The sequence below is a fragment of the Aquarana catesbeiana genome, linkage group LG01, assembly GCF_042186555.1.
Source record: "Aquarana catesbeiana isolate 2022-GZ linkage group LG01, ASM4218655v1, whole genome shotgun sequence".
In the NCBI taxonomy this organism is placed as follows: domain Eukaryota; kingdom Metazoa; phylum Chordata; class Amphibia; order Anura; family Ranidae; genus Aquarana; species Aquarana catesbeiana.
Window position 1 is genome coordinate 598,686,473 of NC_133324.1, and position 27,132 is coordinate 598,713,604.

Below are 27,132 nucleotides of genomic sequence, written 5' to 3' on the forward strand. Positions count from 1 at the left end.
AGTGGTGATCAGTGATTTTTAGCGGGACTTCGACATTGCGGCTGACAGATCGGACATTTTTTACACTTTTTTGGGAACTAGTGACATTACAGTGATCAGTGCTAAAAATATGCACTGACATTGTACTAATGACACTGGCAGGTAAGGGGTTAACATCAGGGGTGATCAAGGGGTTAACTGTGTTCCCTGGGTGTGTTTACTAACTGTAAGGGGAATGGGCTGCCTGGGAAAACACAGAGATCCGTCTTCCTGTATAGCAGAAAGACAAGATCTCAGTGTCATCCCCTGTCACAACAGAGATCTGCCTTGTTTACTTCGGCAGATACCTTTTCTGTCTCTGGGAGGATCGATCGAGTCCACAGAACCTCGTACACGAAATCGACGTACAGCTTCCCCCCCAACATGGGGGGATCTGTGCCCCCCATCCCAAAGCACCTTGCTCCCATGTTGATGGGGACAAGAGCTTCTTCCCGACAACCCTTGCCCGGTGGTTGTCGGGGTCTGCGGGCAGGGGACTTATCGGAATCTGGAAGTCCCCTTTAACAAGGGGACCCCCAGATCCTGGCCCCCCCCATGTGAATGAGTATCGGGTACATTGTACCCCTACCCATTCACCAAATAAAGTAGTGTAGTCTGAAAAAATACAGTAGACAGTTTTTGACAAGTCTTTTATTAAAAATATCTTCTTCTCCGCATCTTCCTCCTCCGGGCTTCTCCTTCTCCTGCTTCTTCTTCCGCTATCCTTCTTTCTCCGGTGTTCTTCTTCCTTTGCCGCTGCCGACCCTCCACCGATGCTGTGTCCCACTGATCTGTCAAGCATGTCTTTCGATGGCCACGCCCGCATCATTATCTAAGAAATACTTGACATCGGCGCAGACAGATCAGCGGGACGCAGCATCGGAGGAGGGTCGTAGGCGGCTGAGGAAGAACACCGAAGAAAGAAGAAGAGCGGGAGAAGGTGAAGCCCGGAGGAGGAGGATGCAGGAAGACCGGAGGATGAAGCGGGGAAGAAGATATTTTTAATAAAAGACTTGTCAAAAACAGTCTACTGTATTTTTTCACACTACACTTTTGGTGTATGGGTAGGGGTACAATGTATCCCATACTCATTCACATAGGGGGGAGGCTGGGATCTGGGGGCCCTTTGTTAAACGCTGATAACCACCGGGCAAGGGTTGTTGGGAAGAGGCCCTTGTCTCCATCAACATGGGGGGGGGCCCACACCATTTAAAAAAAAAAAAAAAATTGGTGTGGGGGGGGTCCCCCCTCCGAATTCATACTAGACCCAAGGGCCTCGTATGGACCTGGGGGGGTGTTTTTTCACTATTTTTTTTTTTTTTTAGCCAGCAACAATTCTTTTTTTTTTTTTACATTCAACGGGGAAGCCTGCTTACAGCTGATTACTCATCGGTTGTTAAGGACACGGTGGCCGGCTTCCTGGCCCCCTCCTTAGCAACCAGTTATATACAGTGAATGTACAGCTAATAAAAAAAAATTTAAAAAACGGAAATCGTGCCAAAATCGTGGTAAAAATGCGGTACTTGCATTTTGGATGCGGGTCCATTGAAGTCTATTACATGCAAAACGCTGCATTTTGCGGGAAAAAAAGTCCCCGACCCTTTCCAAAAACGCAGAGGCACAAAAATGCATTGATTTGAACATGTTCCATAGGAATGCATGTGAAAAAAAATTCCCTGCATTCATGCAAAATGCATCAAACCCATTAGTGTGAATCGAGCCTTAAAGAGGTCATTCTTGAGGAATGGAAAAAGATAGATGTTGCAATATGTCACCAACTTGTTCATTCCATGCCTCGAAGACTTCATGGAGGTCATACAAAATACTAGATGTTATATTATTAACCTTACTTATTATGTAATGAGCTAAGTTCTATAAAACTCAGTTTTGTCAAAATTTGGGAAATTGTGTTCATTGAGATATTGATTAAAATCTTACTTTTTAAAAGAAGTGTACTCATTTATGTTGAGCGCTGTATATGTGTAAAGCGCTGTGTAAATTGACGGTGCTATAAAAGTACCTGAACTAAATAAATAAGACTTCCTGTGTTTAAGCACCCTGTGGGCACAAATGGTAATCTCTCTTTAAGGTGTTCTTTTCTGTGGCAAGTGTGACCGTGCCTACCATTGCTTTCTCTGGGGTTTGTGAAGCCTTGCTGGTCTGGGTCAAGTGAATGGCAAAAGAACCCAGAGTCCTAAAATCAGGTTCTTCAGTTAGGCAGCACATGCAGCATTATGCTTCTTTGTGGATGGGTTTTGGTTTTTTTTTTGTTTTTTTTTTAGATTCTCACCTGGGGCTTATGTCTGTCTATATGAGGTGTGTACTCTGGCTAATATGGTGGTCACCAGAGATCTCCTGCAAGGAGAAGTTATGCGATGTTTAAGAGTCAGGCAGCTCTTTAAAAAGCAGAACTCATTCTGACTTGGGCAGAATGTCTTGTTCTCGCAATGTCTGTAGTACATATTCCAGGAGAGGAAAATTGCAAGTGAACTTCTTAACCACTTAAGGACCAGGCCTCTTTTTTAGATGTGTTGTTTACAAGTTAAAAACAGTTTTGTTTTTTTTGCTAGAAAATGACTTAGAACCCTCAAACATTATACATTTTTTTCTAACACCCTAGAGAATTGCAATACTTTCTGTCACACCCTATTTGCGCAGCGGTCTTACAAGCACACTTTTTTTTTAAAAATACACTTTTTTTGAATTAAAAAAATAAGACAACAGTAAAGTTAGCCCAATTTTTTTTTTATATTGTGAAAGATAATGTTACGCCGAGTAAATTGATACTCAACATGTCACGCTTCAAAATTGCGCCCGCTCGTGGAATGGCGACAAACTATTACCCTTAAAAATCTCCATAGGCGACATTTAAAAAATTCTACAGGTTGCATGTTCTGCATTACAGAGGAGGTCTAGGGCTAGAATTATTGCTCTCGCTCTACCGATCGCGGCGATATCTCACATGTGTGGTTTGAACACCGTTTTCATATGCAGGCGCTACTCAGGTATGTGTTTACTTCTGCACGCAAGCTTGGCGGGACGGTATTTATTTTACCTTTTATTTTTTATTTTTACACTGTTTAAAAAAAAAAATTGTGTCACTTTTATTCCTATTACAAGGAATGTAAACATCCCTTGTAATAGAAAAAATGCATGACAGGACCTCTTAAATATGAGATCTGGGGTCAAAAAGACCTCAGGTCTCATATTTATACTAAAATGCAATAATAAAAAAAAAAAAAATGTTGTCGTTTAAAAAAAGAAAAAAAAATGGCCCTTTAAGAGCTATGGGCGGAAGTGACGTTTTGACGTCACCTCCGCCCTGCAGTGTCATGGAGACGGGTGGGGGCCATCTTCCCCTCACTCGTCTCCATGCACAGCCACGGGAAGGATCCGATTGCCTCCGCCGCTGCCGACGGCTCCGGTAAGCGGTGGAGGGCACCGGATCGCAGCGGGAGGGGGGCCTCTCCCGCCGCCGATAAAAGTGATCTTGCGGCGAATCCGCTGCAGAGACCACTTTTATCTTGTACCGGACCGCTGGCCGAACAGGGTGATACCGGGGTTATGGCAGCACCGAATTGACCCAGAAGGGCATGGTACTCAGACCAGTGTTCATTTCGTCAACTAAAACTGACTAAAACATTTTAGTCAACTAACTTAATACCATTTTAGTCGACTAAAAAACGACTAAAACTAAAACAATTGAGATAACAAAAATACGACCAAAACTAAAATGGCATTTTAGTCAAAAGACTAAAATGGGACTAAAACTAAAGTGGCATTTTAGTCAAAAGACTAATGCCCTGTATACACGTTCCGACGGAAAATGTGTGATAGGACCTTGTTGTCGGAAATTCCGACCATGTGTGGGCTCCATCACACATTTTCCATCCGACACACAAAGTTTGAGAGTTTGCTATAAAATTTTCCGACAACAAAATCCGTTGTCGGAAATTCTGATCGCGTGTATACAAATCCAACGCACAAAGTGCCACGCATGCTCAGAATAAATTAAGAGACGAAAGCTATTGGCTACTGCCCCGTTTATAGTCCCGACGTACATGTATTACGTCACCGCGTTCAGAACGATTGGATTTTCTGACAACTTTGTGTGACCGTGTGTATGCAAGACAAGTTTGAGCCAACATCCGTCTGAATAAATCCATGGATTTTGTTGTCGGAATGTCCGATCAATGTCCGACCGTGTGTACAGGGCATAAGACTAAAACTAAATTAAAATTTGACGTCAAAATTAACACTGGTCTGTAGTGCATGTTCATACCTCAATACCATAAATAATAACATATTCGATTTTTCACTCCAACAGTATTTAATGAGTTTTTGTAGAGAAATGCTTAAATAATGCATTACTATTTAAATACACCCATTAGATTTTAGATTACTAAAATGATTTTAGTCGACTAAAATGTACTGAACATTTTAGTAGACTAAAATGTAGGACATTTTAGTCGACAAATGTACTGGAGATTTAGTCGACTAAATAGGACTAAAACAATTGCAGGGGACTAAAATGTGACTAAAACTAAAATGTGATTTTAGTCCTAAGACATTTAGTCCTAAGAAATTTGCTGCCAAAATTAACACTGACTCAGACACTGATTCATAGCAGACTCTGTAACCTCTACTGAATTGTTCAGATCTTTTTCAAGGTCCTGTGTTCCATCCTGCTACACTTCACAGTCACTGGCTTTGACAGCTTGGCTCAGCGACTCCCACCATGCTGAAGGCCAGAAAGCACTTCTTTTTACCACTGCATATGGAAAGCATACTTTCCTTGGTGCATCAAGGAGAAGCTTCATCCCAAGAAATACTCCGTGGCATGGGTTTTTATCCTTCTCTCTGTCAGGATCGCATAATTCCCTGGCCCTGAGGGCTAGTTGGGGTCAGGCTTCTGCCTTGGAGGTACTCTTTCAGAGACCACTAGCTTCCCATTTGTGGTCAGAGCCTTTGTCCAAGAGGTGGCTCACATTGTACCACCAATATGCTCTACGTTGAGTCCATGGGACCTCAACCTGGTGTTTTCAGTCCTTCAGAAGCCACCATCTGAGCCTGTGTGGTAAACTTTTCTTCCTCTCCTTTCCCGCTAGGTTGCCTTTCTTGAGCCCTCAGAACTCCTTTCATTCTTTTGAAAGAACCGAGGTGATTCTGCCTGCGATCCCAAATCAATAGATATGAACAGGACATATATGTCCAAATGCTTGCCACCTCAACATACACTAGGTCTTCAAAATAAACCCCTTCCTAACCAATGACAAAACAAAGATTCTAAATCACTCCATAGTCATATCTCTCCTCGGTTACTGCAATTCCCTCTTCATTGGATTACCTTTACAAAGTCTATACCCCCTTCAGTTCATCATGAATGCTGCTGCCACACTCCTCCACTTTACCAACCGTTCAGTGTTTGCCAGCCCTCTCTGCCAATCCCTCCACTGGCTTATGCCACGTACACACAAGCGGAATGTCCTTCAGAAAAATTTAGATGGAAGCTTCTCATCGTATTTTCTGAACGTGTGTATGCCCCATCGGACTTTTTCCGTCGAAAATTCTGCCAGACTTAGATAGTGAACATGTTCTAAATTTTTCCGACGGAACTAATTACTATCGGGAAACCCACTCGTCTGTATGCTGTTCCGACGTACCAAAAACGCTGCATGCTCAGAAGCAAGTACGAAACAGAAGCACTCGGTCTGGTAAAACTAGCGTTTGGAATGGAGATAGCACATTCCTCACGCTGCAAATTCTGTGATCGTTTAATGCAGCACATTCTTTTGTGCTTTATAATGATAGAAGAATGAACTTATTTTGCTGCTGATATTCACACAAACTTTTTTCTTTATTATTTCTCGTGATCTCATGAATAATCTTTTATTATTTTAAAGCCAGATCTCCAGAATAATGTTGAGAATTATTTTTTATAGTCATCTTTTTTTATAATTTTTTTTCCCCTCAAGATCTCCTTTTTTTTGATTATTGCAAAATTATTTTCTAGTGATCTCCATTTTTTTTTTTTTTGATGTGTCAAGTTACCACAATAACATTATTGTAAAAAATCAGGTGTACAAAAATCCGCCCACTCATACACCCAAAAACGCTGCGCTGATGGAACAAAAACTAAATCTGAGCTGCTTAAATAATAACAAGCATAAATTAAAAATTAATTCACCATAAACTCGCCCCAAGTGAACTAAAAATAGCAGCGCTAAAACAATCCCTAATCATAAAGTGAAGAGTGATAATCATCACTCCTCCCCATTAATGTGCATAAAGTGATATGATCAAAAATTCACAAAAAATGGTGCGCAAACCAATAAAGTGAATAACATAACTGTGCACACAAAATATGATGTATAAATAATATACTGTGTGAATCAATGTGAATCAATCCACAAAAATATAAAAAATATATATGAAAAATACATATGTGTCCACAAACAATCCAAAAATAAATAATCCAAAAAGTTCCGTGACGTGATACAGTGCAGATCTTCCACTTAATTGAATCTTCCACCGCACCTCTGTGACTGTGAATCCACTCCCCTTAGGTAAATAAACTCACCGGCTCCTTTTGCCCACACTCTCGTGTCAGGGCCACCAAGCCTTTATCCCACACAGTAAGGGGAAATGTGTGATCTCCAATGGTACACCTTTACATATCCAGAGTGTGATGCCAGAGCTCTCTCCGCATGAAAAAAGAAAATAATCCAAGTGCAATAACGTATTGATATTTATTTAAAAATAACAAATTCCTCCACCATTGAACTCACATCTTTAAAAAATCACTGCAAGCTCAAAAATAGCACAGCACAGCAAACTGTCACAGCATCAACTCAAATCAGTAAACCAGTGTGTGGTGGTCGCGGCGGACCCAGGTACTGCGCTCTCAAAATACCCGTCTCACCCGATCCCTGGTGTAGATAGGATCAACTTCCGCACTTCCTCGTATGGCGCTCCCTGTCACAGCGTCCTACGTCACTAGCGTTCGATTGCCGTGTAGCCACGCCCCGACATGTTTCGTCATAAAGACTTAATCATGGGATTGGCTACACGGCATGGCAATCATTCTTTTATACCCATAGCTTCCGATCCGAGCGGAAGTTACATAACTGCGCCTGCGCGCTCCCAATGTCCGATCCGAGCGGAGATCGCATTACTGCGCCTGCGCGTTCCCTGTGTCCCCGCTCGCACCATTTAACACTGTTACAATTCAGCAGAACACAAAATATACTTCTGAATATCGCATTACTACAAATATCAGAACATTTCATCTTATAATGTTCCTCCCAATATTGTTGCCAACATTAGTGCTATTCTAATTAGGTTTAGCCCCCACATTTTAATAAAAAACGGGCTAATTCTCCCGTATAAGGATTAAAACTAAATTAAAAAATCAGGGTAATTACTCCCTTGAGCGAATGGTTAGATCTAGAAAGTTCCTTTTATGAAACATAAAAACAAACAATGAATATATAATAAAAAATTCATTACTATTATTCTATCATCGAACAAATATATGATGTTAACCCAGCATATAATTTCTAACTTCCCTTAAGCCAAATGGATATTTCCCCTAAAAGGGTTATATCTAACCGTATCTTTATCTCAAAATATACATGAACCCACACTGCACCAAAAAAAAAACAAAAAAAAAAAATTATAAATAGAATAAATAAAATTAATAATCATTGATGAAGCAGTTAAGGTCCAGTTCTATATTGAGACCCCTCGGAAAAAGACTCTTGAGCAGGAATATCCATCGGGTCTCGCGTTGGGATAAATCCCTCACCCGATTTGACCCTCTCCAGGTAGGGTAAACTATATCAATCCCACAAAATTGGAGAAGACTAGGGTCTTGATCATGTTTCTCTTTAAAATGGAGGGACACACTGTGGTATTTGAATCCATTTCTAATGTTAGACATATGTTCAGATATCCGCACCCTAAGAAGTCGTTTGGTGCGCCCAACATAAAACAGACCGCAGGGGCACCACATTAAATACACCACATACGATGAGTTGCATGTAATGAACTCCCTTATTTCAAAGGTTTCATTTTCGTAGTTGGTGATACTCTTTATTCCTCTATTAATAATTCTAGCTGTTCTGCAGCATATACACTTCCTACATGGGTAGAATCCATTTAAATCTATCTTTATAGACGGGCGCCCAGGGGGATCAAGGATCTTTCTCACCACCCTATCTCCAAAACTGGGGGCCCTTCTATAGATGAACTTAGGGCGTTCAGGCAGAACTGGGGAGGAGTGATGTTATGATTATATCATTTGGTTGATTGAATGTTTTATCACTCTTCACTTTATGATTAGGGATTGTTTTAGCGCTGCTATTTTTAGTTCACTTGGGGCGAGTTTATGGTGAATTAATTTTTAATTTACAATAACATTATTGTCTTGTATTTTGTAACCTGAAGGAGGCTGGTTGGTGACATTGGGGGTCATTTACTATAACTCCAGGAAGTACTGGGCACTATGGCAAATAATAGAGCCCATTTTAGCCAAATGGAAACAAAACGGCGAATTTGCGCATGAAAATCAGCGATATAAGCGGAGAACAAACGTTTGTAAATTCTAAATTGCCACTAATTAGCGCTTCCGCGTATATACAAATGCCAATTCTTATCAAGTTGTTATATAGCACTGTACTGTAGCCATGATCCATGTATGTGAAAGAAACATTTTTTATCAGAGATGTGCTCTAGTTCCCGTGCATCTATTGATTTATATTGCAATTAGTATTCCTAGTTTTTTTTTTCCTTCTTTTGCTAAGAAATGCAGTTCTGAATGATTATTACATAGTAATGTCTGCTATTCTGTAAAGTTACATGTATTAGTCATTTAGGTTACCTATTTGTTGTATGTTGTTTTTTTCATGTTTGTGATTTATTATTTATTAATTTAGTTGACTATAAAGCAGTAATTATTTATGTTCATTCTTTAATAATACTACAATATTATGCAGGTCTTGTACTTAGCACAATGGCTTAGTGGTCTGCTTGGATATCTCCACACCACTCATGGTATGAGTTCAAACAACAGCCAACCTACCATCCACCAGCTGTGTTTATTTTTTCAGTGCACAAGTGAATTAAAATAAACAAACAAAGAAATGTAAACTGCCCTTTAGCTAGTGTGTGGTGTTTGGAATGTCACATCATAATATAATTGAATACTTACATACCATTGCATGCATTTAAAGAGTTAATACAATAAAAACTTTCACATTAAACTGCATTGGCTACTTGGCAATCACCTATTTTCAGTAAATATATATACACGTATATTTGTGTTGCTTTGGCTAATTGGCATTCTCCTTTTCCCACCAATGCAATCTTTTAGGATTTTTCTGTGGGATTTGAACCCATGAGTCTTTCAATACCTGAATGTTTGAAGGTAGAGGTGCTAACTGCTAGCCTATTGGGCTGAGCACAATTATACATACAAAATACTTTTACTAGTGTTTGATGTGTTATATACTATACAATAAAGTTTATCAAATGTAAACTGCTTGTTAGCTAATGTGTGGTGTTTGGAAATTCACACCATAATATTAGTGAATACTTACATACCATTGCAAGCATTTGAAGAGTTAATACAATAATATCAACCACATTAAAGTGTATTGGCTACTTGGCATTCACTGTATGCTGCTTTGGCTAATTGGCTAACTGGCTAACGGTAATTCTCCTTTTCTCCACCAATAGTAATCTTTTAGGATTCTTCTGTGGGATTTGAACCCATGAGTCTTTCAATACCTGAATGTTTGAAGGTAGAGGTGCTAACTGCTAGCCTATTGGGCTGAGCACAATTATATATACAAAATACTTTTACTAGTGTTTGATGGTTTATATACCATACAATAAAGTTTATCAAATGTAAACTGCTTGTTAGCTAGTGTATGGTGTTTTGGAGATTCACACCATAATATTAGTGAAGACTTATTTATTTTTATTTAAAGCGGGGGTTCACCCACACCGCCAAAAAAAAAAATATTAAAAGCCAGCAGCTACAAATACTGCAGCTGCTGACTTTTAATACATGGCCACTTACCTGTCCCAGGGTCCAGCGATGTCGGCAGGGGACGCCGAGAACCCGCTCGGTTCTCGGCAGCTGCCGCCACCATCCTAGGTGAGGGAATCAGGAAGTGAAGCGTTGCGGCTTCACTTCCCGGTTCCCTACTGCGCATGCGCGAGTCGCGCTGCGCGTCCCTAGTGGTCGCCGCTCTCTCCTGGGAGCTGTGTGTTCCCAGCAGACAGCGCGGTCGGGACGGGAAGAGGCATAGACTCCCATGGGAGTCTATGCCGGAGGTAGGTGCAAATACCTGTCTTAGAATGTTTGAAGGTAGAGGTGCTAACTGCTAGCCTATTGGGCTGAGCACAATTATATATACAAAATACTTTTACTAGTGTTTGATGGTTTATATACCATACAATAAAGTTTATCAAATGTAAACTGCTTGTTAGCTAGTGTATGGTGTTTTGGAGATTCACACCATAATATTAGTGAAGACTTATTTATTTTTATTTAAAGCGGGGGTTCACCCACACCGCCAAAAAAAAAAATATTAAAAGCCAGCAGCTACAAATACTGCAGCTGCTGACTTTTAATACATGGCCACTTACCTGTCCCAGGGTCCAGCGATGTCGGCAGGGGACGCCGAGAACCCGCTCGGTTCTCGGCAGCTGCCGCCACCATCCTAGGTGAGGGAATCAGGAAGTGAAGCGTTGCGGCTTCACTTCCCGGTTCCCTACTGCGCATGCGCGAGTCGCGCTGCGCGTCCCTAGTGGTCGCCGCTCTCTCCTGGGAGCTGTGTGTTCCCAGCAGACAGCGCGGTCGGGACGGGAAGAGGCATAGACTCCCATGGGAGTCTATGCCGGAGGTAGGTGCAAATACCTGTCTTAGACAGGTATCTGCACCCCCCTCCCCCCTGAAAGGTGCCAAATGTGACACCGGAGGGGGGGGAGGGTTCCGAAAAGTGTAAGTTCCATTTTTGTGTGGAACTCCGCTTTAAGGTACTTCTATAGTGCCGTCAATTTACGCAGTGCTTTACATATACATTATACACTAATATGGGCCCCTACCCTCAAGGAGCTTACAATCTAAGGTCCCTAACTCACATTCATATACTAGGGCCAATTTAGACAGAAGCCAATTAACCTACCAGCATGTCTTTGGAGTGTGGGAGGAAACCGGAGTACCCGGAGGAAACCCACGCAGGCACAGGGAGAACATGCAAACGCCAGGCAGGTAGTCTTGTGGTGTGGTTGGGAATACGAACCAGCGACCATTTTAGCCAAATAAAATTTCAACAGGCGAATGTGTGAATGAAAAACTAGCGCTATTAGTGAGAAACACATGTTAGTAAATTCTAAGCTGGCGCTAACTAGCGCTTCCGCATATATGCAAATGCCAATTCCTACCAAGTTGTTTTATAGCACTGCACTGTAATCATGATCCATGTATGTGAAAGAAACATTTTTATGTGAGATGTGCTCTACCTCGTGTGCATCTATTGATGTATGTTGCAATTAGTATTCCTAGTTTTTTCCTTCTTTTGCTAACTAATGCAGTTATGAATTATTATTACACAGTAATGTCTGCTATTCTGTAAAGTTACATGTATTAGACATTTAGGTTATCTATTTGTTGTATGTTGTTTTTTATTTTTTAATTTACGTGACTATAAAGCGGTAATTATTTATATTCATTCTTTAATCATACTACACTACTATGCAGGTCTCATACTTAGCACAATGGCTTAGTAGTCTGCTCAGATGTCTCCACAGTACTCATGGTACAAGTTCAAATACCAACCTACCATCCCCCAGCTGTGTTTATTTTTTCAGTGCACAAGCGAATTAAAATGAACAAACAAAAAAATGAAATCTGCCCATTAGTTAGTGTGTGGTGTTTGGAATTTCACACCATAATAGTATTGAATACTTACATATCATTGCATGCATTTGAAGAGTTAATATAATAGAATCAGCCAAATTTAAAGTGCATTGGCTAATTGGCATTCACCTATTTTCAGCATATGCTGCTTTGGCTAATTGGCTAATAGTCATTTGCTTTTTTTTTCACCAATTCAATCTTTTAGTATTTCTCTGTGGGATTTGAACCCATGAGTTCTTCAAGGTAGAAGTGCTGACCGCTAGCCTATTGGGTGTAGCACAGTCATACATAGAAAATACATAGAAAATACATTCACTAGTGTTTGATGTTTCTTCTCCCCGAGCTGTCTCTCCTGCTGCCACCATCTTCTCCCGCTGATGTGTTCTTCAGCGCAGCCGGTTACCCACTAATAAAAAAAAAGCCGCTCTTCTTGTGGCGGTCTTCTGTGGCCATCCGATAATGTCACCCGGAGAGTCCGCTCCATGGCTATGTAAGAGACACTACACAGCAGGTGACAACACAGCGGAGGAAGACCACCATGGAAGAAGAAAAGCTTTTTTTTATTAGCGGGTAACCAGCGGTGCAGAAGAACACAGCAGATGGCGGTGGCAGGAGAGACGGCTCTGGGAGAATACAGCTCGGGAGAAGATGGAGGAGGGGGAGACAGTGTCTGGAGAAGATGGCTCAGGGAAGAAGACAGCTCGGAGCTATTCTACAATAAAGGACTTGTCAAAAACCGGCTATTAATTTTTTTACATTTCACTGCTTTTTTTGGTGAATGGGTAGGGGTAAAATGTACCCCATACCTATTCACATAGGGGGCAGGATCTGGGAGCCCCCTTGTTAAAGGGGGCTTCCAGATTCTGATAAACCCCCTGCCTGCAGACCGACAACCACCGGCCAGTGTTGTCGGGAAACAGGCCCTTGTCCCCATCAACATGGGGAAAAGGTGCTTTGGGGCATGTGGCCTGGTAAGGTTCAGAAGGGGAGGGTGCTCACTCGTCCCCCCCCCATCCTGACCTCCAGGCTGCATGCTCAGGTAAGGGTCTGGTATGGATTTTGGGGGCCCCACATCAAATATATTTTACATTTTGGTGTGGGGTTCCCCTTAAAGTCCATACCGAAGGGCCTGGTATGTACTGGGGGGACCCTACAACATTTTTTTCCTTGAATTTTGGAATTCCATACCATATTATTGAATAAGTACATACCATTGCATGCATTTGAAGAGTTAAAATATGGAATAAAGCAAGCTGATGTGCTTTGCCTAATTATGCTTCTGAGTACAATGCACACTTCTGGGAGGTGATGCTGTCAGTGGGATTTGAATTCATGGCTTGAACTTTTGGGGGCAGCAGGGTATACCGCTATGCTACAGAGCTGAGCACTTACCTACTGAGAAAATACATTTACTAATGTTTGATTCAATACAATAATGTTTTGCATTTCAGGCATTAATATTATAGTAACAACCATGCTCGTGCCGATGTGGCATTGGCTAATAGGCATTTGCCTCTTTTCAGCATATGCTGCTGAGTACAATGCAAGCTTTCAGTAGGTGATACCATCTGTGTGATTTTCAGCCATTTGAGCACAATTATATTGAGAACATATGTTTACTAGTGTTTGATGGTGGGACTACTTTATATTCTAGGTATAAAATAGTACTCAGCACAGTAACTTAGGCACCTTTCACACTTGTGCGACCTGAAAGTTGCGAGATTTTAATGCAACTTTAAGCAATGCCTGTGTAATCTTGAGGTCTATGGACACAGGAGTCACAGGGAAAGACACGCAACTTTCCCATGATTTTGCATCAGCAATTTTGCCGCAATTCCAGGGAATGCCTGTGTAAACTTGAGGTCTATGGACCTCAACTCGCATCAAAGTCATACCAAAGTAGTACAGGGACTACGTTGAAGTCAGTGTTACTTGAAGTTGCACAGATATGAATGGTACACAATAAAAATCATGGGGTATGACTTGTCATACAACTCTGATGTCCAAAGTTGCACAAGTGTGACTCAGCCCGACTTTGTCAGCGATTTCAGAGACATCAGTGCACTTTCCTGCACAGATGTCTAGTGAAATCACATAGGTCCCAACTGTTCTCCTTTAAGAAGGTGTCCTATGCCTACCTACTTTTGCTAATAGGTGTCCCTTATACCCATCTCAAAAAGTTGGGAGGTAAGAAATCGCCCCCTGAAGTCGCCCAAAGTAGTGCAGGAACTACTTTTGGGAATCGTTGTGGCGTCGCACCAATTCGGACAGTTCCATTGCCATCAATAGGCGCCGATTTGGCCTACAATTTGACATGTCAATTCAGTCCTATGTGAACATGGGTGAAGTTGCACAGATATTAGAGCTGCACGGTTCTGGCCAAAATGAGAATCACAATTTTTTTGCTTAGAATAAAAAGATCACGATTCTCGCGACGTAAAATCTTTCACATTATCCCACAAAAAAATTGGGCTAACTTTTCTTTTTTTTTTTTTTAATTCATTAAAGTACTTTTTTCCAAAAAAAATTGCATTTGAAAGGCGCAAATATAGTGTGACATAAAATATTGTAACAACCACCATTTTATTCTCTAGGGTCTCTACTAAAAAAATATATATATAATGTTGGGGGGTTTTAAGTAATTTTCTAGCAAAAAAAAAATGATTTTAACCTGAAACCAACAAATGTCAGAAAAATGTTTAGTGTTTAAGTAGTTAAACTTTCCTCACTTACACAGAATTCTATTTAATTGACAAATTGTTACAAGGTTTCTAGTTAAGTTCACTGATAAAGAATGTTCTAATTCTTGGCAGACTTCCTGGTTTTTCAACTGTGGCCTCAGAAGAGCAGAGAGAGTTCTTTGCATAGCAAGAATCGTGAAACTCTTTTTTCAAGATCGTAAAGGGGAAAAAAATCACGATGACGATTAATCGTGCAGCTCTAATAAATATGCATGGAAATCAAGGGGGACAACTTTTCATGTGACTCTGAGGTCCAAAGCTCCATGAAAAGTCACCCAAGTGTGAAAGTAACCTAATGCGATTAATTGATAACACCTTTGAATAAGGCCCCATTTGCACTTGTGCGACCTTAAAATTGCACAACTTTGTCATGACTTGAAGCAATGTCTGTGTAATCTTGTGGTGTATGGACCTCAAATTGCATCAAAGTCAAACCAAGGTAGTGCAGGGATGAATTTGCTACACCTTCAGGATGCACAAGTGACAATAGGGCCAAATTCAAAGGTGTTATCCTTGAATCTCATTCACACTGCTGCGACCTGAAAGTCACACTATTTTGCTGCCACTTTGCCGCTGCAACTTGGCCCCAACTTCTGGGAATGCCTGTGTAATATTGTACCCGATATACCTCAAGTCACACCAAAGTAGTACAGGGACTACTTTGAAGTTGGTGTGACTTAAAGTAGCACAGATATGAATGGTTGTCATTGAGAATCATGGGGTACAACTTGTCATGCAACTCAAAGGTCCAAATTTGCTGGAAAATTCGCCCAGCTGTGAAACAAGTCATATATATTTTAATAAAAGGAGCTCTCATTTATACTTGCATAGTCCTTACTGATTTACATCAGCAGAACAAATGCAGGAAGTGATGTGTGCACATAGGACGGAAGCAAATGTGTGGTGATGCCAAACAAATCAATGAACCCCACCCACACCAAATCTAACTATGACATCCACCCCGCATTGATTAAGTACAAGTACATATCCTACACTTACCCGGCCAATAAGCAGCGCCTCCTCTCTGCTAAAGAGACCTCGCCATGTCCACCTAGATGGAGATCCTGACCAGCACAGGAACTTCCGGGTGCATACAATGACTAATTTCTGGGTCAGAAGGTGAAACCACGCTTTTGATTGCAGCTGCGAATATTTGATCTCAACCATGATTAGTATTTTTTTATTTTCAGATATGCAAATCTGTATTTCTACATATATTTGAAGGTAAACTTAAGGGAGTTTGCTAAGAAATGCTGTCCCTGGGTTAGCAGCAGGTGAACTACAAAGGCAAAAGGCCCAGTTTGAGCCCTGGTTCACACGAACAGAGGGAGGAAATCGTTCAGCTGAACTCCCACAATTTCATTCCTGCATGTCAGTCCCAACTGTGGGGGCAACATCAGAGACATCAGTGCAGGTTTCTGCACCAATATCAATACAAATCGCACCAATTAGAACAGTGCAATTGCCACAGATTTGACATGTCAAATCACACCAATGTGAACCAGAGCTGACACATTCAAACACTGCCTATCCCCCAGCTGAATTCATTACCTGCAATTCTCCACAGCTGTTAATGATAAAGGTGGAATCTTTATATATAACTTGCAGTTGTGCAGAAGCCTAGGTTTACATTGGAGCGATTGGTCATGCAATTTGAGAGATCAAATCGCATGACTATTGGCAATGGCACTGTTCCAATTGATGCAACATTTTTTTTGTGGCACCGCATCAATTTGCTAAAGTAGTTCCTGCACTACTTTTGCCGATTTCAGGTGCGACTTCAATAGACATTTGTGTATGAAGCCACCTGAAATCACGCTGACCTTGCTACTTTGAAATCGTGCTACTTCAAGTGAAGTAGCGCAATTTCAAAGTAGCATGTGAACCAGGGCAAAGATTAGTTTTTTGGTGCACAAATACATATTGAAATAAAATATAAAAGAGATATTGCACTTTCCCAAAACCACCACCCACAAAAACTAAAGAAAGGAAAGTAGAAGGAAAGTAGAAGGAAAGTAGAAGGAAAAAAACAAACAAACACACACCTCAATGTACTTTTATTTTACCAGCAGAAAAAAAATAAATTTACATTTACTAGCTTCAAAAAAATTTGGACAGGATATATGGTATTACATTTAGCAACGGAATTTTAAGGGCCCTGCTCATAGGAGCTTACAATCTAAAATTAGACAAAACCTTAGAGTGGACACAGCTTTAATTTCAGTGTATAACGGGCAACACATCACATTATTATCTGAAAGATTATAGAAACATACTTAACAGTCATTCTTACAAAGCATTCCAACATAATATTGCAAAAGACTTATTCAAAACACCCACCACCAGCCCACAATCCACACATACATACATTGATGACCATGTTCTGCTGGAAGCTGCATTTCGGTGTACACGATTAAACGAGATCAAATGAGTAGGTCAGCAGATGCTTCCAAATGATGTTTGCATGATCAGACAGGAACAATACACACACAACATTGACAGCATGGCCACATAAACCCACTTTTGATTGAAAAAATGCACAAGAATTTCATCAAATCTCCCAATATCATTCCTTCTCCATCACAACAAAAAACCTGACCTTCTCAGGCCAAACGAATCCCCCTACTGCAGGCCTTTATATAAGAGAGGTTGTATTATTAGCACACTGACACACCCAATAGAAGTACACGCCCACCAGTATCTTTCCTTGTCAAAAGAAGTTTATTGAGTATACAATGTTATAAAGATACATAAAGTAAGTTTACAAGGATCTATAAAGTAAGCTCATTGTTTTACAGTAGGGTTTATATAGGTAAATATCATGAAATTTCAAATATTAAACATTGGGTTCACGTAAACCTAAATTAAAGATATATATCATTTCCTTAGTTACTTTTGTAGGTATTTAAATGATTTATACCTACTATACATATTGTTTACAAGTAGAGTGTATATAGGTCAAATAAATTCTGATAATGAGCTTTAATCGTAAGATGGAGAAAAGGAAAGAGAAAGAAGAAAAAGGGTTGAAAGGTAGAGGTATGGTCCACAAGGTTGTCCCGCTCGTCAGTTTATTATTCTTTTTAGTTCTCTTTGAAGCCTTAGAATGGGTGTCTCTGTAAGTCATTTAATCTGTTACCATGGCAACAGGACAGAGTCATTGAAGTTTGACAGGAACTGTTGTTTTATCCAAGGATGCCAAAGTTTTTCAAATTTTGGAATTTGATTTTGATCGATGGCTACCATCTTAGCATGGGACATTGTATTATTCATTCTGTGAATTGTTTCTGCTAGTACCAATGTAGGAGATTTCCATGCCTTGGCCACTGTTTGTTTTGCAGCCGTTATTAGTTGGATCATAAGTTTGAATTGAGAGAGTGTTAACCATTCTGGTTTTAGATTAAGTAAAGTTAAATATGGATCTGGTTGTATTATTTTTTTAAATATTTTAGATGCAATCACGAAGACTTCCTTCCAGAAGGTTTGGATTACTGGGCATGTCCACCATATGTGTAAATATGTGCCTATTTCTGGGCATCCTCGAAAACAAAGAGCTGAGGTATTAGGCGAATATTTTGCCACTCTAGCGGGTACAAGGTACCAGCGAGTTAGGACTTTATAATTTGTCTCCAGTGCTAAGATGTTGGGTGAAGATGACTTAGATGTGAGCCATATGTTAGACCAGTCCGTGTCTTCTAAAGTTCGTCCCAGGTCCTCCTCCCACCTCTGAACGTAAGAGGGTCTATTAAGATTTGCTACTCCATATAATTGATTATAAAGTGATGAAATTGTACCTTTAGCAAATGGATCTTTTGTACAGATTGATTCAAAAATGGATAATTGGGATAATGGTGTATCCCCCTTTAGGAATGGTGTATAGAAATTTTTGATTTGGAGATATCTAAATATCTCAGAGTTTGGTAGATCATATTTTTCTCTAAGCAATGGGAATGAAAGGAATGATTTAGATGCTATGAAGTCATTTAGTGTCTGAATGCCTGATGTTGTCCAAGCTTTAAAAGAATTTGGGTAGATCCATGCCGGATAAAAGGCCGGATTTCTGATAAAAGAAAGGAGAGGATTGTGTGGAGATTGTAACTGATATTTGGTTTTTAGTTTATCCCAGAGAGATAAGAAGTGTTTAGTTATGGGATTATGAATTTTAAAGCGGTCTTTAGGATCAAGCCATAATAAATTTGATATTAATAGAGGGTCATTTTCTGAAGCCTCTATAAATACCCATAATGGGATTTCCTGTTTTGCATGGTATTTGGACAGACTGGCCAAATGTGCCGCTCTGTAGTAGTTAGTAAAATTAGGGTATCCCAGGCCTCCTTTATTTTTGGGAAGATGTAGTGTGTGTATAGGTATACGTGGTTTAGAAGAGCCCCATATAAACGAAGTTGCTCTTTTTTGTACTATTCTCAAAAAATAGGAAGGAATTGGAATAGGGAGGACTCTGAATAGATAAAGCAATTTGGGTAGAATAGTCATTTTGATTGCATTAATCTTCCCCATCCAGGATAAAGGAAGTTGCGACCATTGTTTTATTAGATTTGTGATCTGTCTTAATACAGGAGGATAATTGGTTGAGAATAAGTCAGAATGAGAGGCTGTTAAATGAATTCCAAGATATGGGATTGATTTTTCTGCCCATGTGAATGGGAGTGCAGCCCTAGCCGGGATCAATTCCATGTTTGTGAGTGAAATATTAAGCACTAGGCATTTCTTAGGATTACTCATAAGGCCGGATAGGGCTGCAAATCCATCAAGAGCTGGTATTAAGTTAGGACCAGAGACCTGTGGTGATGATAGAAAAAGTAATATATCGTCTGCAAATATACATAATTTGTGTGTAATACCTCCTACTTCAATGCCAGTTACCACCAGTATCTTTCAATCTGTCTCTTCATGTATGTCTAAAGTGATTGCACCTGATGGGCAGGAACACATAATAGGATTTGCAACTGTGTTAGCCTTGGCTATGTGCATCAAATCTCCAACTACAGGACAAAGATCAAAGTCCACTTGCATCCACATAAACAAAGCAACAGTTTTCTAAGCATATGTACCTGTGCAGTGTAAACCCTAAAATTTGAAATGTCCAAGTCCCTGGTAGGGATGAGCTTCGTGTTCGAGTCGAACCCATGTTCGACTCGAACATCGGCTGTTCGATCGTTCGCCGAATTGCGAACGTTATGGGCCGTTCGCGCTAAATTCGTGTGGCGCGTCACGGCCCATAATTCACTGCGGCATCGCAGTGCATTGCTGGCTGATGATTGGCCAAGCATGCACTATGACCCGCATGCTTGGCCAATCACAGCGCCGTCAGTAGAGAGAGCTGTAATTGGCCAAAGCCAGGGTGGCTTTGGCCAATTATGGCTCAGGGGATTTAGTACACACCCCACACTATATAAGGCCGCCTGCACGGCGGCCCTGTGTAGTGTGTGTTCCGGTGTGCTGAGAGATCGAGAGAGAGAGAGACAGTGTCATTTGATTTGAGTTAGATAGATTAGGCAGAACAGTCAGTCAGTTAGCTGCACTTACAGTGTATTGTGTATATATATGCATCCCAGGTGTTGCATATATATATATACACTGTATTCAGTTTAGCTAGATCCGTTCCTGTTATCTTCTATCTAGACTATTTACATTTAATGCAGTGCGTCCTGCTCACAGTGTTCAGCTAGATCCGTTCCTGCTATTTACATTTAGTGCAGTGCGTCCTGCTCACAGTGTTCAGCTAGATCCGTTCCTGTTATCTTCTAGACTATTTACATTTAGTGCAGTGCGTCCTGCTCACAGTGTTCAGCTAGATCCGTTCCTGCAATTTACATTTAGTGCAGTGCGTCCTGCTCACAGTGTTCAGCTAGATCCGTTCCTGCTATTTACATTTAGTGCAGTGCGTCCTGCTCACAGTGTTCAGCTAGATCCGTTCCTGCTATTTACATTTAGTGCAGTGCGTCCTGCTCACAGTGTTCAGCTAGATCCGTTCCTGTTATTTACATTTAGTGCAGTGCGTCCTGCTCACAGTGTTCAGCTAGATCCGTTCCTGCTATTTACATTTAGTGCAGTGCGTCCTGCTCACAGTGTTCAGCTAGATCCGTTCCTGCTATTTACATTTAGTGCAGTGCGTCCTGCTCACAGTGTTCAGCTAGATCCGTTCCTGTTATCTTCCTACTGACAGGCAGGCTTGTCTGGTTACAGTATATAAAGCTACCTGAAGAAAATTACAGGTGTTCTATTTGATCCTATTAGTACCACGGTCAGGCAGCTAGACTATTTACATTTAGTACAGTGCGTCCTGCTCACAGTGTTCAGCTAGATCCGTTCCTGTTATCTTCCTACTGACAGGCAGGCTTGTCTGGTTACAGTATATAAAGCTACCTGAAGAAAATTACAGGTGTTCTATTTGATCCTATTAGTACCACGGTCAGGCAGCTAGACTATTTACATTTAGTACAGTGCGTCCTGCTCACAGTGTACAGCTAGATCCGTTCCTGTTATCTTCCTACTGACAGGCAGGCTTGTCTGGTTACAGTATATAAAGCTACCTGAAGAAAATTACAGGTGTTCTATTTGATCCTATTAGTACCACGGTCAGGCAGCTAGACTATTTACATTTAGTACAGTGCGTCCTGCTCACAGTGTTCAGCTAGATCCGTTCCTGTTATCTTCCTACTGACAGGCAGGCTTGTCTGGTTACAGTATATAAAGCTACTTGAAGAAAATTACAGGTGTTCTATCCCAGCTTAGTGCAGCTACAGGCCATTAGTATGTCTGGAAGGCCAAGAAGGAGAGGCAGACAGTCACAAGCCAATAAGAGAGGGCAAGCAGGCTCTGTGTCTAGTGCTGGTCGTGGAGACGGTGCATCCTCATCAGCACGTGGCCATGGGACACGCTTGGCCTTTTTTTCGGCAGCTGGCCGTGTTGAGCCGCAACATGCGGAAGACTTGGTCGAGTGGATGACCAAGCCGTCCTCATCCTCCTCATCCTCTCTCACCCATGCCCAGGGTGCTTTGTCTGGCAAAGCAGCGGCCTCTTCCCTCAGCTCAATGTCATCAGTGACTCCTTCCCTAGCTCCACCATGTCCTCATGAGGATTCCCTCGAACTGTTTGACCACAGTGTTGGGTACATGCTCCAGGAGGATGCCCAGCGTTTGGAAGGCTCTGATGACGATACTGAGCTCGATGAAGGCAGTAACATGAGCACGGACAGAGGGGGTGCCCAAGAAGGACAGCAATCTGGCAGTCATGCTCCCCCTGCTGCAGCATACTGCCAGGTTTGCTCCAGTGATGAGGAGGGAGGGGATGATGAGGTCACTGACTCAACGTGGGTGCCTGATAGGAGAGAGGAGGAGGAGGAGGAGGAGGAGGAGGAGGAGGCGGCGGCACATCACCAACGAGGCAGGATGCCCTCCAGGGGCCAGCCTAAGGGCAGCACATTGACTGCATCACACCCCAAAGCTCCACATGTGCAGGGCGCTGCAGTCTCTGCGCGTTATTCAAAAAGTTCTTTGGTGTGGGCCTTTTTTGAGACGAGTGCATCAGATCGCACCGCTGCTATTTGCAACATATGTCTCAAGCGTATCTCGCGTGGCCAAAACATCTCCCGCTTGGGTACCACATGCTTGACCAGACATATGTTGACCTGCCATGCAGTTCGTTGGCAAGCGTATCTAAAAGACCCACACCAAAGAACAAAGAGGATCTCTCCTTGCTCCTCATCAGCTGAGATTTCCAACCCCACTAGACCTTCAGTCCTCTCTGAGACCTGCAGTGAGAGGAATGAAGGTGTAGAATTAGGTGTGTCACAGCCAAGTACTTGTGGGCAATCTGCTTTTGGTACACCGACGTCAGATTGTACCAGGCAAATTTCCCTGCCCCAGCTGCTGCACCGCCGAAAGAAGTTTGCTCCCAGCCATCCACATGCCCAGCGGTTGAATGCTAGCTTGGCAAAATTGCTAGCACTTCAACTGCTGCCTTTTCAGTTGGTAGACTCTGCCCCCTTCCGTGAGTTTGTGGAATGTGCGGTTCCTCAGTGGCAGGTACCCAAACGCCACTTTTTCTCACGGAAGGCGATTCCGGCTCTCTACCGGCATGTGGAAGGCAATGTCCATGCCTCGCTGGACAGGGCGGTCAGCGGTAAGGTGCATATTACCGCTGACTCATGGTCCAGCAGGCATGGACAGGGACGTTACCTAAGTTTCACGGCGCATTGGGTGACTCTGCTGGCAGCTGGGAAGGATGCAGGACAAGGTGCAGTAGTGTTGGAGGTTGTTCCGCCACCACGCCTCCAAAATGCTGATTGTGACACACCTCTCTCCTCCACCCCCTCCTCTTCTTCTTCCTCTATGGCCTCTTCCTTGGAACCAGCGGTGCTCCGTAGGCGTTCAAGGGGCTACGCAAGTACGCAGGCCAAAAGATGCCATGCGGTGCTTGAGCTGGTGTGCTTGGGGGACAGGAGCCACACTGGGGCAGAGGTTTTGTCAGCTCTGCAGGGGCAGGTTCAGAGGTGGTTGACGCCACGCCAACTTAAGGCAGGAATGGTGGTTTGCGACAATGGCACCAACCTCCTCTCTGCCCTCCGACAGGGACAAATGACCCATGTGCCCTGTTTGGCTCACGTCCTTAACTTGGTGGTGCAGCGGTTCTTGGGCAGGTACCCGGGCTTACAGGATGTCCTGAGGCAGGCCAGGAAAGTCTGTGTGCATTTCCGCCGGTCATATAATGCCAGTGCTCGGCTGACGGACCTCCAAAAGGAGTTTAACCTGCCCAAGAACCGCCTAATCTGTGACATGCCCACCAGGTGGAACTCAACGTTGGCCATGCTGCAGCGGCTGCACACGCAGCAGAGGGCCATCAATGAGTACCTGTGCGACTATGGCACCAGGACAGGGTCAGGGGAGCTTGGTTTTTTTTCCCCACGCCAGTGGGCCATGATCAGGGATGCATGCACTGTCCTGTCACCATTCGAGGAGGCCACGAGGATGGTGAGCAGTGACAGTGCATGCATCAGTGACACTGTCCCCCTTGTCCACCTGTTGGAGCACACGCTGCGTGGAATAATGGACAGGGCACTTGAGGCAGAACAGAGGCAGGAAGAGGAGGACTTCCTTAGCTCTCAAGGCCCCCTTTATCCAGACAGTGTTCCTGCGTGCCCGCCGATCACACAGGAAGAGGACGAGGAGGAAGAGGAGGAGGAGGAAGATTGTGTCAGTATGGAGGTGGAGCCTGGCACTCAGCATCAGCAGCAGTCTTTAAGGGATCAGTCCCAAGAAACACATGGACTTGTACGTGGCTGGGAGGAGGTGGCTGCGGACCATGTCGTTCTTAGTGACCCAGAGGACTCCGGACCGAATGCCTCAGCAAACCTACGCTGCATGGCCTCCCTGATCCTGCAAAGCCTGCGTAAGGATCCTCGTATTCGTGGTATCAAGGAGAAGGACCAATACTGGCTGGCAACCCTCCTTGATCCACGTTACAAGGGTAAGGTTGCGGACCTTATCTTGCCATCGCAGAGGGAGCAGAGGATGAAACATCTTCGGGAGGCCTTGCAGAAAGGTCTGTGCAACGCGTTCCCAGAGACTGGGAGGTTACAAACTCCTGTTTCTGGACAACGTGTTGCTGAGGCTTCGGTCAGTCAAAGAAGGAGCGGTGGAGAAGGTGGCCGTCTGACCGATGCGTTCAGACAATTTTTTGGTCCGCAGCCCCAAGGTATGATCGGTTCCAGCAACCATCGCCAGCGTCTGTTTTATATGGTGCAGGAATACCTAGGGGCAAGATCAGACTTGGACACCTTTCCCACCGAAAATCCTCTGGGTTACTGGGTCTTGAGGATGGATCACTGGCCAGAGCTTGCACAGTATGCAATTGAGCTACTGGCCTGTCCTGCATCCAGCGTTCTTTCGGAACGCACATTCAGTGCTGCTGGAGGCGTGGTAACCGATCACAGGGTGCGTCTGTCCACCGACTCGGTCGATCGGCTGACCTTCATAAAAATGAATGAGTCTTGGATCACCACCAGCTACCAAGCACCTGATGCTGATGTAACCGAATAATTTTTTTTGAAATCTCAGATCCCTTCAAAGACTGCCTATGCTGATGCTGAGTGACTATCCCTGAGTAATTATCCTCTTCCTCCTCAATCATCACGCTGATAGCTTGTAAGAACATTTTTGGTTCTGGGCGCCACCACCAGTGCCTAAGGCCCAATTTTTCAGCCCCTGTTTAACAGGGGCGTGTAATTACAATTTTTGATGTAATACTTTGCAGCAGGGCTCGTTCCTGCATTCCAACTAGAGTGTCTGTGAGGGGTTGCAGTGTTGTGGCACCAGCACCAGTGCCTAAGGCCCAATTTTTCTGCCCCTGTCTAACAGGGGCGTGTAATTACAATTTTTGATGCAATACTTTGCAGCAGGGCTCGTTCCTGCGTTCCAACTAGAGTGTCTGTGAGGGGTTGCAGTGTTGTGGCACCAGCACCAGTGCCTAAGGCCCAATTTTTCTGCCCCTGTCTAACAGGGGCGTGTAATTACAATTTTTGAAGCAATACTTTGCAGCAGGGCTCGTTCCTGCGTTCCAACTAGAGTGTCTGTGAGGGGTTGCAGTGTTGTGGCACCAGCACCAGTGCCTAAGGCCCAATTTTTCTGCCCCTGTCTAACAGGGGCGTGTAATTACAATTTTTGAAGCAATACTTTGCAGCAGGGCTCATTCCTGCGTTCCAACTAGAGTGTCTGTGAGGGGTTGCAGTGTTGTGGCACCAGCACCAGTGCCTAAGGCCTAATTTTTCAGCTCCTGTTCAACAGGGGCATGTAATTACAATTCTTGATCTAATATTTCACAGCAGGGCCCTGTGAGGGCTTACAGTGTTGTGGCCACAGCAATACCTAAGGCCCAAATTTCTGCTGAGTATATAGGGCAGGACCCTACTTTCAAACATCTAACTTACAAATGACTCCTACTTGCAAACGGAAGGAGACAACAGGAAGTGAGATGAAATCTACCCCTAGGAAGGGAAATTCTCTCCTGTAAGAGTTAATATGGGAAAACAATTTCTCCTTTCCACTGATGCTTTCCAATCCTTGTTCCACAAAAAAACCCAAATTTTCAAAAAACATTTTTCATTGGGACAAAAAAGTGAGGTGAAATCTTCTGAAGAGGAGGAAAGACAGCAAAACAAATGTCACAGGGGTGATAACCCTTCCCTATGTTTTCCAAAAAGCTTAGAAAAGATTTTTTGGCTGGAGCTAAACACGTTAAAAATGTTCAAAATTACAAACAGATTCTACTTAACAACAAACCTACAGTCCCTGTCTTGTTTGCACTGCTGTTCAGAGTATATAGGGCCTGGTGGCCCCACACCTTTCCTTATTTTAATTTGGGTGCGGGGTTCCCCTTAATATCCATACAAGACCCAAAGGGCCTGGTAATGGACTGGGGGGTACCCATGCCGTTTGTCTCACTGATTTTCATCCATATTGCCATGACCCGACATGACATTAAACCCGCAAGCAGTTTTAAATGAGATTTTTTCCTTTAAAAATGACATTTGGTGCAGGGACTGTTCTAAACATGGGAAACACGCGTCACTTTACAGGCATACTATAGACACCCCCCAGGTACGATATTTAAAGGAATATTTCACTTTTTTTTTTTACTTTAAGCATCATTAAAATCACTGCTCCCGAAAAAACGGCCGTTTTTAAAAGTTTTTTTTGCATTGATACATGTCCCCTGGGGTAGGACCCGGGTCCCCAAACCCTTTTTAGGACAATACCATGCAAATTAGCCTTTAAAATGAGCACTTTTGATTTCGAACGTTCGAGTCCCATAGACGTCAATGGGGTTCTAACGTTCGTGCGAACTTTCGGTCCGTTCGCGGGTTCTGGTGCGAACCGAACCGGGGGGTGTTCGGCTCATCCCTAGTCCCTGGGCATGATTAGTGCTAATAAACATTAACATCAGTCCCTGGCTGCAATGAGCTTCCAATATAAAGTCCAAAATTAACAATCTTACATTAGAACCTATTTCGACAGGAGACAAATAAAATGCCAGCATGTCTTTAGATTGTGGTGAGAAACCCACACAGGGAGAACATATAAACTTTAACACAAGCATTAGCATGTTGGGGAATTGAACCAACATCCCAGGTGCTGCTAGACAGAACTGCTACCCACTTAGCCACCAGGCAGCCCCACGCATGTTCTCTGCATCTCTGTGGTGTGAACCAGCCCTAAGTCCATAGCCATGCTCAGTGTCACAAGAAATATACAGTATATTGGCCTAAGTATTGGGATGCCTGCCTTTAAACACACATGAACTGTAATGGCATCCCAGTATTAGTATTGGGTTCAAAACTCATTTGGCCCACCCTTAACAGCCTATAACAGCTTCAACTCTTCTTGTCCACAAGGTTTAGGAGTGTGTCTATGGGAATGTTTGACC